A 5,715-nucleotide genomic window follows, 5' to 3' on the forward strand; every position below is an offset into this window, starting at 1 on the left:
TATCTCATAAACCATTTTGTTTTACTATATCGTGAGCTAATCCATATACCAGAAGTTTATCATTCTATTTTCAATATATTTCTTTAATTTGAATCTTCCAAGTTCGCCTAATGCAGTTTGCCGTTGATTTATTAACTTTAAGAATCTGCTTGCAAAATTTCATGTGAAATAGGCCTACTTCTAGATCTCTAATCACGTCAAAACCCCATATCTCTGACCCATATATAAGAGTATGGGTAAAACAACTTGATCAAAATTCAATTTGGATATCCACTGGTAAATTAAGATGATAAATCTTATATAATTATTCAACATGCTATACATTGCTCTTCTTGCTTGATTCAGTTGTTTAGCTTGAGCTTTCCGAAATGAATTATTATAATTGAAGGTATTTCCAAGATAGTCATTATATACTACTTCAAGAGCCTGATTATAAAATGTAAAATAACCCGTTTTTATCACTTTTCCACGGGAAAATATAACAATTTTCGTCTTGTCTATATTCACATTTAAATACATGTACCATAATCTGATACTGCATTGAGCGCACATTGAAGTTCTTGTTCAGATTTGGCAAGGACAATGGTATTATCTGCATAAAGTAATCTATAAACAACTTCATGTACACATCAATTCCATGATCTTTTAATAATGAATTAAGCTTATCTGGTAAAACATCAAAACCATCATCATTCACTGATAAATTCTTTAAAATCGTTTATGAACATAACAAATAGTAAAAGTGACAAATTTTCTCCTTGACGTACTCCTATATTACCAGTGGCGTACCGTGGGTCAAGGCATTGGGCACCAGCAATAATTTTGAGTCAATTAGTGAGCGCGCTTCGCGCGCTCAGTTGCCAGGTATACTGACCTAATAGAGACATTCTAAGGATAATGCCATTAAACGAATATGTATCTCACTGATCAAATAATGCGAGCGCGAAGCGCGAGCTGAAAATTTTTGATATTCAGAAAAAGGGACAGTTTAAGGACTGATTTTAGGAATTTATGGAGAGCAGACATATCTCACCAATCCACTAATGCGAACGTAATCACGAAAAGTAAATATTAGGACCTTAACATGGGGCAATCAGTTTAAGTAGTCATGAAAAAGAAGCATAGGGGGCCTATGTCACTACATAAAACAATAATAACTCGAAGTGCGAGGAAATATATTTGGTGTATATGACTTGAAAACGGGAGGTTTTAGTACAACAGGATTATATATCTCGTTAAACAGACAATGCGAGCACCAGGAACAATGAAGATATAGGCCCTGAGCAAATTATGTTTCATAAAGTTATGATAAAAATGTTTCTTATGTAATATAACATAACATAATTATAATATAATATAACATTATAATGAATGATAATTTCTTCTTTCCCACTACGTTTCTCTTCCTTTCTCCCTCTTTTTTCTCCTTTTCCCCGGTTTTTTTTTTTTTTTTTTGGTCAGCCGATTGGGGGGGGGGGAACGTGCCCCCATGCCCCCCCCCCCGTAGTTACGCCACTGGGCCAGTGGCGTACTTTGGGTCACGGCATTGGGGGGGGGGGAGCACCAGAAAAAAATTTGAGTCACTCAGTGAGCTCGCAAAGCGCGCTCAATTGCCTGGTATAGGCCTATTGACCTTATAGAGAGATTTTAAGGACTGTGCCATTATACGAATATGTAATGTATCTCACTGATCAAATGATGCGAGTGCGAAACGCGAGCTGAAAATTTTTGATATTCAGACATAAGAAGGGAATATAATAAGCAATTTTTCAAAAATAAAGATACGTATCTGTTTCGCTAAACAAACAATGCGAGCGCGAAGCGCGAGCTGAAATTTTTGTATTTATATTGACCCCAAACAGAGACGGTTTAAGAACTATTTTTAGGAATTAAACAAGAGAATACATATCTCCCCCCATACTCATCTAATATTTTGAGTGCCAAGCGCTTGCTGATTTTGCTAGAAAACATGAAACACTTTTTGTAGTCATTGTAATCATGATTAAAATACGCATCTCACTAATCAAATATTGCGAGCGCGAAACGCGAGCTGAAAATTTAAGAAATTCAGACCTGAAGAAAAACATTTTAAGGCTTGTTTGTAGGAATTTACGAAGATCATGCGTATTAACAAAATAATGCGAGCGCGAAGAGCGAGCTGAAAATTTTGTATATATTGACCCCAAACAAGGACATTTTAAGGACTATTTCTTTTTTTGAATCCATTAAGAGTATACATATCTCAGCATAGTCATCTAACGCGAGTGCCAAGCGGTTGCTGATTTTGTTATAGAATCACATCCAAACACATGAAGAGCTTTTTTAGTCATAGTAATCATGATTATCATACGCATCTCACTAGCGCAAAGTGGGAGCTGAAAATATAGGAAATTCAGATCTGAAGAGGGGCTTCTAAGGCTTGTTTGTAGGAATCTACTTAGACCATACGTATTTCACTAACCAAATGATGCGAGCGCGAAGAAAAAGAGACATTTTAAGGACTGATTTTAAGAATTCATGAAGAGCAGACATCTCATCAATTCACTAATTCGAACGTAAGCACGGACAGGAAACATTTTACATTCAGACCTTAAAATGGGGCAATCACTTTAAGTAGTCATGAAAAAGAAGCGTATGTCACTATATACATAAAACAATAATAACCCGAAGTGCGATGAAATATATTTGGTGCATATTGACTTGAAAACAAGACGTTTTAGTACAACATGATTATAATTCTCGTTAAACAGACAATGCGAGTACCAGGAATAATGAACAAATAGGCCCTGAGCAAATTATGTTTCATAAAGTTAAAACAAAAATATTTCTTATGTAATATAACATAACATATACAATATGATATAACATTGTAATGTGCAATAATATCGTCTTTCCCACTACGTTTCTTTCTTCTCCCTCTTTTTCACCCTTTTCTCCCGTTTTTTTTTTTGGCCAGCCGATTGGGGGGGGGGGGGCACGTGTCCCCCATGCCCCCCGTAGTTACGCCACTGCGTTCTGGCCTGATCGAATTTCTAAAGGACCGTTTGTTAGCCATGACGACGATACATATTTCAACAATCAAATAAGGCGAGCGCAACGGCGCGAGCTGAAAATTTTTGACATTCCGACCTAATATTCTAAGCACTTTTTGTAATCAACAACGGGATAGGTATATAACTAAACAATGCGAGCACGAAGCGCGAGCGGAAAAAAAAAATTAGACCCCAAAACGGGACACTCTATTCATGTTTTGCAAATCATGAAAAGAAGTAATTCCCGGGATAATTGGGTATCTTCCTACATTAATAATGCGAGCGCGAAGCGCGAGCAAAAAACTTTTGATATTCTGGGGAGCGTTTCATGAAAGGACTTGTCGGACGTTTTATCCGACAAGTCCCATTTTATCCGACAGTTACCATAGGAACAGTGCCTCTCTGCCAATCAAAATCATGGAAAGATGTCAGATCTGACAACTTGTCGGATGAAAATATTGATGAAACGCTCCCCTGATCTGAAACTTGATAATTTAAGCATGTTTGAAATAAAGAAAATTGCATATCTCAATGCGTGCGTGTTTTAAATTTAGACCTAGAATACATTCATGAAAATCAATAATATGCGGAAAGCGCGAACTGAAAATATTTGATATTCCGATCTGAAAAAGGGTTAATTCAAGGACTTATTCAAGCACTGTGTAGCAAAATCACGAAGTGGATATGGATCGCACTTAATAAATGATGCGAGCGCGAAGCGCGAGCTGATATTTTTACTGTTATTATTTTGACCTGGGACCGGGGCATTCTAAGGACATGAAAATTAATATTATCTTCCTATTCCTCTTCCTAAGCACGAGATAAAACTTGTCGATAATCCTTTCTGAAAAAGGGACAATTTAATTGTTAGGAATTCATGAAATTGTTAATAATCATCTTATCTATTAATCTAATAAGCCTAATGAGAGCGCGAAATTTGTTGATATTAATGCCTGAAAATTTGACATTTTAAGCAATTTCGCAATTATGAATAAGATACATGGGTTAATATATCTTAAACATATATATGCGAGCGCAAATCGCGAGCCGAGATTTTTGATAAACTGTCATGAAAATGGGACTTTTAAGTACTTTTTTTAATAATTTTTTTTTAAGAATTACTTTATTAAGGTATGCATTGCTCAACTCAGCACCAATCAGATGCGTGCGCGCAGGGCTAGTTGAATATTGATTGAGAACTCATTCATGGAATATAGGTCATTGACAAATTAGATAATACGAGCGCGCGCAGCGCGAGCTGCATGAAAATTTTTGATACTCAGACAATAAAACGGATATTTTACCGAGCACTTCTTCAAAATCAATTTGTATATCAAACAAAATAAAGAAAGCTCGATGTCCGAGCTGAAATATATCTTGACTATACAAAACTTGATATTTTAAGCTCGATCCATGTCAGCCTATTGAGCAAGATAGGTATCTATCATGCAATGCTAGCGCGAAGCGCGAGCGAAAATTTTATATATTGATATGACTCCCCAAGTCTAATTCCCCTCACCTTATTACATTCACTTGTCTCCCTCCTCTTTTCCCCCTCTTTTCCCCCCCTTTCCTTTCTTTTTCTTTTTTTTCTTTCCGCCCCTTTTTTGCTCCGCCAATAGGGGGGGGGGGGGCGGGCCCCTCGGCCCCCTGTACTCCAGAGGTAAATAGGTAGGGGGACAGGGGCACGGCAGGGGCACTGGGTCACGTCACGGCGGCATTCATTTCATTGCCACTAGTCCAGTCGATTCTGAAAGTGTATGAATCGAGAATTGGCATCTCAGACAAGTAGGGGAAGGCGGGGTAAGTTGAGCATAGGGGCAAGTTGAGCCACCACCCCCAGGCCAATAATGAATGAGTCAGACATTATGGTGCATGGTGTCATGTATTGATGACCCATTACATAACCCTTAACCCCACCACATTGTTTTCAACTTTAAAACAAAAAGTACTTTTTTAGAGGGAAAAATACAAATTTCAGCCAAAAAAGTAAAAAAGGGTGTGAAATAGATCATTGCTTTTTACACACACACGTCTTTAAATATAATAAAGAAATAAGAACAATATTGTTAGTCCAGGTATATGAATTCTCATTCTTGTCATGGTCTTTTACAAGATAGATGCATAGAAAATGTGTGGATGTGAAAATATTGCATTAAGTTCGGAATGGGGTAAGTTGTGCCAAACAACATGGGGCAAGTTGAGCCATGGTAATTCTTATGGTAATGTACAATAAGAAAAACAAACAAACCTTAAAAAGCCATTGATATGCAGGCAGAAAGGAGCAAATTCACATGACAGTTCTTTTACTTATAGAGGATGTTAGTATTTACAGCGAATTAGCAAGTAAAAAAAAAATGACATGCTGGTTCTTCCCGCATAGATTTTGTACATAGTTTTTGTGGCTCAACTTACCCCAGAGGGGGGCACAACTTACCCCATATATGGGGTAAGTTGAGCCATTTGACATCGGTTTTTTTTCAAAGGTCACATTGACTTTAAATGTGGGGGTAGAAAGTTATATATAGGTGAAAAATATTTCCCAAGAATCAAATTTAAAGGCAAGGTACTTATGACTACAATATTATTGGTCATATCAATTCTAACATGCAAAATGCAAAAAGTGTCACAACTTACCCCGCCTTCCCCTACTAGCTACCGGTAGATACCGGTATATGACGTC

Source organism: Lytechinus pictus, chromosome 12, assembly GCF_037042905.1.
Source record: "Lytechinus pictus isolate F3 Inbred chromosome 12, Lp3.0, whole genome shotgun sequence".
Taxonomy (NCBI): domain Eukaryota; kingdom Metazoa; phylum Echinodermata; class Echinoidea; order Temnopleuroida; family Toxopneustidae; genus Lytechinus; species Lytechinus pictus.